Source organism: Chiroxiphia lanceolata, chromosome 1 (assembly GCF_009829145.1).
Source record: "Chiroxiphia lanceolata isolate bChiLan1 chromosome 1, bChiLan1.pri, whole genome shotgun sequence".
NCBI lineage: Eukaryota > Metazoa > Chordata > Aves > Passeriformes > Pipridae > Chiroxiphia > Chiroxiphia lanceolata.
In genome coordinates this window covers 10,885,451-10,896,910 of record NC_045637.1, presented here as the reverse complement: position 1 = coordinate 10,896,910, position 11,460 = coordinate 10,885,451, and positions in this window count along the sequence as shown.

Genomic DNA, 11,460 nt, shown 5'->3' with positions numbered 1-11,460 from the left:
ATAACGGTTGGGAAGACAAATTCCATCACTCCAAACCTCCCTTCCTGCTTCTTCTTCCCCCCATTTTATATACTGAGTAGGTTCATATGGTATGGAATATCCCTTTGGTCAGTTTGGGTCACCCTGTCCTGGCTGTGTCTCCTTCCAGCCTCCCATGCACTCTCAAATTCCCTGCCAGCGTGGCGGCACGGAAAGCAGAAAAGGCCTTGGATCTGTGTAACCGCTGCTCAGCAATAACAAAAACATCTCCATATTATCAGCCCTGTGTTCAGCACAAAACCAAAACATAACCCCATACTAGCCACTGTGGAGAAAATTAACTCTATTCCAGATGAAACCAGCACAAGTGGAAATCATATTTGGGATTTAAAAATCATGAAAATAACAAGTCCCTTTGGGCATGGGCTTTTCTCTGTATATACCTGCAGCCCTGAAGTCTTAGCTTAGCCAAAGGAAACAGCAGTGGAGAGACAGCTGAGTAGGCGAGACTTGAAAAATGGTGATGGTAATCCTGAATGTGGACTGGATGATCTGCTTGATCTGACTTGAAGGAAAATTTCAAGTAACTTGAGGTATTGTCTTGAGTTGCCAGCTCTTAGCTGTGATACTTCCTGGTGTGGAGGAGGAGGATGGAGAGCTTGCAGAACTACTAGGCGATCTCATACCAAATCTCATTTTAGTGACTTTACCAAAAAAAGTGCTGAAAGCTGTTGAGTAGTTCTCGAGGAAATCCCAACACCTCAGTAAACAAACTCGGGAAATGTGCTGAAGATGACATCACCATAAGTGGGCACTGAAAAAACTAAAAGAAATAGTTCTCTGTTGGGTCAGGAAGGCATTTTGAGGGTCAGTAGCAGATTAGATGGTAGACTGCAGAGGATGCAGAAGATGAAATGCAACCAGGGACATGACAGATACTTTAGGTAATAACACCTACTCTTACAGTTGCCTTAGTGAGCTGCAGGTAGAGGTAAAGACAACAAAAATAAATTCAATAAAGACAAGTGCAAAACACTCTTGGAAAATGGATGCACATAGCCAAAATGAGTAGTAACTCTCAAAATGAGCAGGTTAACTCTAGAAGGGGATCCGTGAGCCGCAGTGAATCACAAGCTGGTTGTGAATTGCCAGTCAGATGCTGTTACAAGAAAGGCAGATCTTGAAGAGCCCAGAGCAAAATGGCAAAGGTAATAATTCCATCTCTTCAAACTTTGTTGTCATAGAAAACCTCATTTGAAAGACAGCATCCAGTCTCAGCCCCTCTATTTTAAATATGAAAGCAGGCGGCTTGGGAAGATGAAGCTTCTGTTTGGGAAAATTTACTTATAAGGAATAGCTGGAAAATTTGCATATGTTAAAACATAGGGGAAAACCAGCAGCCCACAGGTGTCAGGCCATGGTTTGATGGGATGCTGTCTTCAGCAGTAGTTTTGGGGCCAGATATCTTCACTTTCCTGCTGTTGACTGTGCTGCAGCTGATCGTGTGGCCAGTTGTGTAGCCACAATTTGTGTGTCCACACTGTGAGCTGGGACAAGGAACTTCTCTTAGTACAGAAAAAGCTGAAGAGTATCTCCAGATTTATTTCAGAGTATGGCTATGCAAATCTGCATGGATAACACGTGGCATGCAGGAGGAAGGAGGGCAAGGAAAGGAGCTGGAGGTTGAGCACGTGGTAGCGTTGAGACTTGAAGGGAACACAGCAGATTTGAGACATTCAGGAAGTTGATGTGAAGAGTGCAGCACACAATGTCACTCCATGTCCATTGACAGTACTAAAATTGCATACAGAGAAGTGCTTCCCTGGACACCGTCATCCAGTGCATCATCTCTGCCATGCCTGATAGCAGCGGGGTAGGCTGGCATTTCTCAAAGTGTAGGTTCCAGCTCCTGGTGGTGGGGGGGAAGGAGAATGACTGATGCTGGAGCTGGCCCAAAAAGCATTAGAAACCTCTTTGTTAGAAGCACAGCAGCCCTCCCCGGATGGTGAGGGCAAATGGTGCTTGTTGCTTGGAACTGTGGCTGAATCCTGCTTGCTCTTGGCAAGGCTCTGCCCATGTTGCCTTGGAGAACGTCACAAAGACAAACAAGCCAAGAGAGGGTTCAGGGCTGGGTGGCTGTTTGACGTCCCTCCTGGCCCAGCATTCCTGCAGTCCTTGCATCCAGATTTTGGCATGGCTTCTGCCCCTGTCAGTCCTGCTGAGGTTGAGTGTCTCAACATGCTCTGAATCCAAATTTCCGACATTACTGCAATGCACTTAGTTTTTTGGCTCTTGGGAGTAGTTCAGCTGACCACAAATTGGTCACTGCTGTGATGTAAGCTGATGATTTCCTCCCCTGCAGATGCTAAACCAAATACCCCTGCAAATGCCACCTGACGGGGATGTTACTGGGCTGGTGTTTGCAGCTGATGGGAATGTGCTGGAGCTGTGCAAGCCTTAGTGATTCAAGCTGATACTTATGTTTATGATGAAATGGTAAATGCCTTGTCTGTTCTGTCCTACCAGCTCTACCCCCTGGGGAAAAAAGAGTTTTTACTGCAAGAAGAAAGGATATTCTGATGTTAGTTGGTTGATAATGAGAACGCAGAGCATCAAAGCTGAAACCGTGTGCTGGGTTTTAAAATCACTGGAGGATATAGAAGTGCCTTGAAGAGGAAGATCACAGATAGGCAGACCTACTGGATACGCCTGGTCCATTTTTTGCAGGCTGCAGAGCTTTCCCCTGTGGTTTGCAGGGTTCCCTTGACTTGCTGCATCCCTGAACAGCACAGAGCACAGCATTGGTGTCTGCAGTATGCACAGGATGTAGATGCGAGCCTTGCTAGGAAGATCCAGGCTTCAGTTCTAGTCTTGTTGATGCTAAAATTCCCCTGAAAAAAAAAAAATACATGCTTTCCATGCTTGCTTGTGATCTGTGTGATGTGCTGGCACTGAATATTGATTTGTGTTAATCTAGATTGCTTAAAAAATAAAAGAATCATGGTAATTTGTCTTAAAAAGACTACGGAGAAAGTGAAGAAGAGAACAAGCAGTTTGCTATTCATTGCCTTATCAAGGCTAACAGGCTGGGGGTTACACTGGGAAGAAATCAAATCCCCAGACAGTTCCTATGTACCATGTAATATCACTAAATAAAGCAGTGACCACCACATGAAGCTTGATGGATAGCAAGCTGGTGGCAGGGCTGGTGTGGCAGGACTACTGATAGTAGAGCTGCAGAGCTCTTCATTAGGATCAGTCAAGTTGTAGTGGCATCTGAGGGATGTGTCTTTTGGGCACATGGAAAACCCACCTTCTCCAAAATGCAGTGGGTGGTTTGGGTGATGCTGAAGGCTCCAAGCTGCACTCCTGAAATCCCATGGTGCTGTACAGCTGACTCAACAGCATCAGCTCTAAATGGGAAAATGCAGAGCCCAGCAACTGCTGGACTTCAGAGGAAAGTTTGGTAAAAGGGAACACTGCAAAGACATTGACAAAAAGGATTTTTAAAGTGTTTTTATGGAAAACAAACAATAGCAACTAACTTCCTGTACAGAAGTCCCTAGAAGGAACAGATCTGCTATTTTAATAACAGCAGTGAGTTTAATTACATGTAAGGATGGAATCTTGGCTTTGGTGACTTCACGAGACTAGTACTTCATGCAAAGGTATCACTTCGTATCTTCTCTGAATACCTTTGCTTTTTAAGTGGTCCGCATTTTTAGCAACATTCATAGCTTTTATGTGACAGCATGAGAAACTGGTAAATTGATCCATGAGGGAGTTAGGACAAGTTTGCTTGCAGGACTTGTGACCCTGTGGAGGACCCACAGTGGAACAGTCTGTTCCTGGAGTACTACACCTTGTGGAAAGGACCCATGCTGGAGCAGTGTGTGAAGAACTGTAGCCTGTGGGGAGGGACTCATGTTGAAGAAGTTTCTGGAGAACTGTGTCCTGTGGAAGGGACCCCATGATGGAGCTGGGGAGGAGTGTGAGGAGTCCTCCCCCTGGGGAGGAAGGAATGTCAGGGACGCCTGTGATGAACTAACTGCAGCTCACATTCCATGTTTCCCTGTGCCACTGGTGGGGAGGAGGGGGAGAAAATAGGGAGTGAAGTTGAGCTCGTGAAGAAGGGAGAGGTAAGGAGAAGTTGTTTTAAGATTTGATATTAATTTCTCATTATCCTACTCTGATTTGATTGGTAAAAAAATTAAGCTATTTTCTCCAAGTCGAGTCTGTTTTGCCCATGACAGTTACTGATGAGTGATCTCCCTCTGTCCTTATCTGCACCCACGAACCTTTGTTCTATTTTCTCTTCTCCCTAGTTGAGGAGGGGAGTGACAGAGTGGCTTTAGGGGGGCACCTGGCATCCAGCCAGGGCCAACCCACCACAGTGTTGTAGCAGGGCTCCCACTGGCATGTGCACTCTTCATCTCTCTGCTTGGACTTGAAAAGCCACGTGGAAGAATCTGCCTATGCTTGTTCCAGAGGGGACTCCACATCTGCATCCGTCCTTCTACCCACCCACCTCTAATGGAAAGAGAGATGTGTTGGAAGAGTAATTGAGTGTCAGTGGGTCCCCAGGTTTCCCTCTCACTCTGCCCTCTCCCTGCATTGTGGATGGAGAAAAGCCATTAAGGTTTCACTGCTGACCAGTCTGGGCCAATAGCAGCAGTGGTGGTGGGCTATGTGAGCCTGAGGAAGAGCCACCACGGCTGAGGAGCCCTCAAGCTCCTTGGGGGAATCTGGCAGTTAAAAGTGCTTCAGTGTGCTTCAATACAGGTGAAAGAGCATCTTGCATTAACCTATAAAAGGTTTACATTGGGAGTGTGGAGGTGGAAGGGGCTGGTGGTGGTCCAAGCTCTGTGTTTCACAGCCCCCATCAGTGGGTACCAGGTGGGTTTCCCCCGATTCAGACAGGAAAGCTGCTCATTTGGGAACAGCATCCATCCTGTTTCATCACCATCTATCTCACCTCTGCCTGCCTGCTCCATAAATTGTTCTTGGAGGCTGACCTGGAAGTATAGTGATGGCAGGAGCAGTAAGATGCAGGACCTCAGACTGGGACTTGTCTGATACCCATGGTGAGATGTTTAATGTTGTTTTTCTTCTCTTGATGAATTTGTCTCAGGGTGGTTGGTACTGCAGGGCATTTTGAGCAGCATTTGTGCCCAAGTGGGTCTTCCATCCTCTGGTCGGTTCTCCTGTGAGAGCATCTCTCAGGCAGGATCAACACTTCTCCTGGGTGGTGCCCACAGAAAGCTCTGTGGCTTCCTCCTGGGGTGGATGCTGGTGTGTGCAGCACTACCATAGCTTTGCCTTCACCTGCTCATCTCCCTTGCTCACAGCAAGGCATTGTTGTGCTGAAAGTGAGGAACCTCAACAACCACCGAAAGGTGATGAAGCACACACAGCTCTCCACTCCAGCTCTTTTGCCCCATTGTTGTCCCCAGTTTTATATTTGCCCTCCTCCAGCTCTGTGGCTGGGGGCCACCAGTGACCATCCCCAGAGTGAAGCCTTCCCCTGGCATCTTCTTCCTCATCTCTTCCATCCTGCTTTTCCCTCCCTCTCCAGCTGCCAGGTCGCTCTAAGCAACTTTGGCTCCTGTCCCAGGAACAGTCTCTCAACACACGCAAACCAGGAAGGCTAAAATAACACTTTAAAATTGTTAAATAAATAGTGATCAGGCTCTACTTAAATGGGAAACGCAGCTTAATTTGTTAAAGGTTTTTTGTCCTCCCTTGGACAGAGATTCAGCCAGGCGTGTGTGTGTGAAGCATTTCTTGTAGCTTGTAATCTGCATCTTGTGGCCCCAAGTGGGCAGAGAGGGTTATGTGACTCTGAGTTACCAAACACTTACAGTAAAAGTGTAGTCATCCTGAACTTCAGCCAAAGAGGTGGAGTTCTGTAACTTTTTTCTTTTTTTTTTAATGCTTTCCCCTCATTCCCTGCAGGATGCTGCTTCGTCACTTGCATTCTTCACCCCGGCCAGCTTGTTGGAAAGGCAGAAATCCTCTGAGCCCAGCAGTAACTCTTTCCAGACTACCAGCAGCAGTCCAGGCACTTACATCCTGCCTCATTCCCTCTCCGAGAGCTTAGTGCACAAGGCAAGTGCATCCCCTATCCTGCAGCAAAGGAGCGGCTGCCAGCAGAGGTGCCCGTCTTCCTGAAACCTGAAACATGCTCATTTCTCTCTGGCACCTTTTTCAAATCTAAACTGAAAATAGAATAGCTGTTATTGTCATGTGAGAATGGGAGGCTCTGGATAAGCATTTGTAAAACATCCAGGGAAAATGGATGCTGCCAAAGGCTCTGCTGAGTGGGAGTGGATGTACCAAAATGCGTGTGTCAGGATGAAAAAATGCTTTTCTTGGGAAGGACACGAGGAACTGGCTGCTTCCCAGCACACACCTCCCTCCTGGGGCTCATCCTTGAGAGAGCTTTCTCCTTCATTTTTTTTTACACATGAATTATCCCAACCCACTGTTCTGAGTAGTAGAAACTATTCTGTGTTTTTGAGAGAGTTGTTTCTCTTTAACTGTCTGAATGGGGACAAAATAACCTTTATTCCCTGTAGTGAGAATTGCATGAGTCAAAATTTTACATTTCCTTCTTTAGATCCCCGAAGTCATTCCTGAAGGATGAGTTGTGGGTCAGAGAGGGGCTGTGCCCTTCTACCTCACTAGCTGTGAGGGCTGCCAGGTCTGGCTGTCAGTCTGAAAGGGTTATGAGAGCAGAGTAAAACTACAGTCATGGCCTGAGCAGGGATACCCAAAATTACCATCAAAAGAAAAGGAGGGAGTTGGCCAAATACAACCTGCAAACCCTTAATTCTTTGTGACAGTGATACCCTAGGCCAGGTAATCTCCAGCATTAGTGTTGCTGAAGTGATGGAAGCAGCTGATTCTGTGGGAAGAAGAAGATTTGATAGAAGATATAATAATCTATTTTAGAAGTTTTAATTTTCCCTTTTCATCCTAAATTGTAAGAACACAGTTTCCTCCACTTTGAACGGGTCTTTTTATGTTGTCTTTTTATAATTGGGTAGAGCAGAATCATGTCTCTTCAATATATAAAATGAACCTGGCAGCCTGGTTTTGTACTTCAGCCTCCCAAAGAGACAAGCAAGCATAAAGCAAGAAGATTCACTGCCTACTAAAATGCTCCACTTATTAAAAAAAATACAATAAAATCCTCTGTGAACATCCTGTTTCAACTCTGCAATAAAACTCACTGGTCAGTTAACGGTGGATCTCCTGTTCCTATGGAGAAGGGCAGTTGCAGACTTAAGAGGTTGCTGTGGGAAAGGGGGAAAAATAAAATTAAAAAGATCCACTCGCTTAGTCTTGGGAACAAAGGTTGCCTTGGATTGAGGTCACGTGTTGCAGTTCAGCTGATCTCGGTCATGCCAAAAGGAGAAAGATTTCTAGTACTTGCCTGAGCCCCACTGAACTGGTTTAGGGAATTAATTAGAAGAAAATTGCTCACCTTTTGTGTTTTTTTTCCTACCTAGTTTCCTCTTAGAAGGCTCACCAGCTCGGGGGAGCCAGGGGCAGTTGGGACAGTATACATGGCCATTATGTGAATTTAACTGTGATTTGCAATTAAACCACTGACAGCTGGCCTTTTCCAGCTGAGGATGAAGGAGTCTCCCAGGTACCCAAATCTGGGATACCACTGAGCTTTGTAAATCATATCAGGTGGCTGAGTTGGATCAACAATATGGAGGCAGAAGCACCTGAAAGAACATTGGGGGATTAACTGCAACCCCCGGGCACATCAGATGAACTGATAAGCTGATGCTGGTAGAAACCTCACCATGCATATGTCTGTATTCAATAAATAGTTTTGGCCAGGTCAAGCTCCTTCCCTTGGGTGCACCCCTCTGTCTGTGCTGATGTTCAGAAGGCCCTTACATGGGTGGACATCATGTGAAATTACACAGAATCCACTGCTTTGGCTTCACAGAGTTGGTATTTAGGTAGGTATGTGCATTACATGGCTTTTTGGGGCAAAGCCAGCATAACAGGTTTCTCTCTCCTCCTGGGTGGTTTTCTCAGGCCTTAGGGCTCACTTCTGATCTTCATAAAGTGCATCAGGTCCCTATGTTTCAGAGGGTCAGAAGGTACTTTCACTGAGGGGTATCATCTCAGCAGAGCCAGGTATTGAAAAACTTTCCAGGATTTTATCACCTTGCCCATGTGTATGGTGGGTCTGGCTTTGTCCAGAGAGCTGCAAGGGTGGCAGCCACCAGGAGCACCACTGCTCGCCTCTATCCAGGCTCTTGCTTCCTTGATACCATGCCATGAAACTTTAATTACTGGGGAAAAGAGAGTCTGCTACTTGTAAGATCCCCAGACCTGTTTGTTTTGAATCAATTGGTGGTTATTTTCTTCTTTTTTTTTTTTCCTTTTTTTTTCTCTAGACCTGAAACATTATGGATTAGGGCTGCTGAATCAAAAATGAGTGAAAATCAAATATTTTTTTTTTTTAATTTTACAGTGAAAAAGCATATCTGTTTCTTGGGTGAGGTGGTATGAAACCCTTGCCCCCTCCCAAGTTTCCTGTACTCCCTCATGGACTTGCTCGCAGCACCCCGTGCTGGAGATGAAAAGCTTTGGTGCGTGCTCCCTTTGGGGCAATGTGGATTTCTCCTCAAAAACCTCAGTTCTGGCGACTGGTTTTATAAATGCCTAAAATATGAGGCTTGTACCTTATCTCTTGAGAGATCGTTGATGGATCCATTTCTCAGAAAGATATTTTATTCAGTCCTTTAATGCCATGCCACTCCCTTCATTCAAATGCCTGGAGTCTTTTATCACGTCTCCTCTTACTCATTGCTTAGCCAGGTTGGGCATATTTAGTTCTTTTAATCTTTCCTGCAACTCAGCTGTCTTTAATCATCCTTCTTGATGTCAGAACGTTTGATGCCCACTTTTACTGAAAACAAGCCTAGGTTTTTTTTTGGGGTGTGTGTGAATTGCTTGGGAAAGGTCTCAGGGGAGCAGCTGTAGCTCCACAGCCACTTAACCCAGGCTTATGCCTGGATTCCTCAAAAGCTCCCTCGAATGTCTCAGTGTGGGTGCTGGGGAAGATTTCAGGCTCACCGAATACACCACCACACTTGGCACCCTCTGGGTTTAACTAAAGTGTTTATTTGTTGGGTGTGATCAGCCCCCCCCCCCCCCCCCAAGATGTTCCACAGGTTGGGTTTCCAGGGGCAGATTTCTTTGGGCATCTGCAGGAGGGTGCAGGTGCTGATGATGGTTTTATGAAAAGCGGGCCCAGAAAGTAACATGCATTTCCTTCCTGTACCTGCCAGCAACAAGGAGAGAGGTTTAATTTGCTTCTACAAGCTCAGAAGCAAAGCCTGGTGATAACTGTTTTTGTGTCCTGTGCTGCAGGTCAGGGTAGTGCTTCTAGGTGCTGACAGGAGTGGTGACCCCTTCTTGCTACAGGTATTGATGCTGTCTTTCCTGAGTCGTTCATCTGTTTTGCACCGAAAAATAGTCATTCACAGCTTCTTAAATCAGTTTGAAGGTAAGGATTGCTGCTAGCAGGTACCAGGCTGAGCACTGCATTCCTTCAGGGCAGGGTCTTCAAACTCGGCTGTCTGAAGTTGAGCCCCTCCTTTCATGCCCAGAATTCCCCCCACATACCTCCTGGAAACCTATTATTTCAGTGGGAGTTGTTTCCTAAAGCCTGACTATCATTTTCTTGAAATGAAAGGGTTAAGGCGACAGATCTCTGGGTTTGCTGGGTCTGGGCCATTGCTGTGTAGCCTGGGGTGGCTTCCCTGACATGGACTTTGAATTACAGAATACTTGGCAGGGAGTTAAAAGAGGCCAGTAGCCTGCTTGTCCCTCCCCCAATTCCTGTTACGAGGGAATGCTTCTCATACTCTCCCAAATTTAGCAGTGCAAATGTGGCTGGGTTAAGTAGGCTGAGTGATGAGGTGATTCTGATGGTAATTAAGGTCCCCTTCCCTGCTCTGCCTCAAGCTTATACTGCCAGCAGGCTGTGGGATGTATAGTTTTTTGCTATATGGATGTGTGATTTATGGCTGTACTGATGAGGGCTCTGTGGCCTGAGAAGAAAATGGGGACCTAGATGGTGGGAGAAAACAGTCTGCAAAGCCCACTACCCATCGGAGTGCTGGGGACCTGAACAACAGCCTGATGTCCATCTGGCTGTCCTGTGTGATCCTGTGTGATCCTCGGGCTGTACTATGGGGTGGGTGTCAGCAGTGTCTGGAGGTCACCACAAGGAAAAGCCCACAGCCTCTCCATGATGATGGCAGGATGCTCTGGGTCACGGAGCAGGAGTCCACTGCCTCCATCCCTTTTCCTCATAGCTCTGGGCCAGCCCCAGGCGTGCACCACAAGACATTTCTTCATCATCCCAGGCTCCCTGGCATTCCTGGCTGTGTCTCCTCCCATTACTCCTTAGAAGTATTTAAGGGATTGCTTTAGAGCTGATGGTGGACATCTCAGGAGAACCTCATTTTGATGTTACGTTTCTGGGTCATCATGGGTGTCGAACACAGGACAGGTTTTAGGGGCTCTATCACTGATGCCTGTCCTTTTGCAGCTGCAATTTATATATGTATATATATATTTAAAAAGGTAATATATATTAAATAGATATATAAATATTTAAATAGATATATAAGATGAAATTTGTATATAATTGCTTTCCAGTGCAGCTTCATATTGAAAAACTAAGAAAGCTGACGCTTTTTGGTTGGAGGGAAGGGACAAAGTTGGGCTTGCTGACATTTCTTTTGTTGCAATGTCATATAGGTCTCGGTTGACTACAAAAAGGAGAAGGGAGGAGCGAGTGGAAGGGAGGTCAGATCCTGCCAGGGTTTCCTGGGAAATGAGGTGAGTGGTGATGTCTTTCAGCACTCATAAACCTGGAGATACAAGCTCTCCCCTGATCTTCCCTGCACCCTTTCTGTGAGACCTCTTCTATTGATCCTCCAGATTTCACTTCTGGTACAGGTTTCCCTGTATTTTACCTCTTCAGGGCAGATGGGAGGATTGTAAGCTGCTGATGTGCTTGGAGTTTCAGAAGGGCTGGAAACTATCTGGAATATGTTGAGGTCTGTGCATCACACAGACCTTGTTTCTGGCTGTATTTGGGCTTCACAGCAGGGGACTTTGCCCCTCTAGATTTAGAGAGCTCTCCTGCCATTACTCACTATTGATCCATTCCCCCTTCAACCTCCTTTTACAGTCGCTGGAGGGAAATGGATATTTTTAGGAAGTGCCTGACCCTGACCTGCTGTAGGCATCTGAATGGGATGAATCATTCCCTACAGTACCTGTTTCTCTGCACTGTCAGCATAGCCAAGACAGCTTGTTTGGATGTAGGGTCTGCAAGGCATGTGTCATGTCTGTACCCTGTGTGGGAGGACTGGAGTTCAAGGTGCTTGCTTGTGGCTTGGGGTGTCCAAACCCACTGCATAAAAGCTTGGC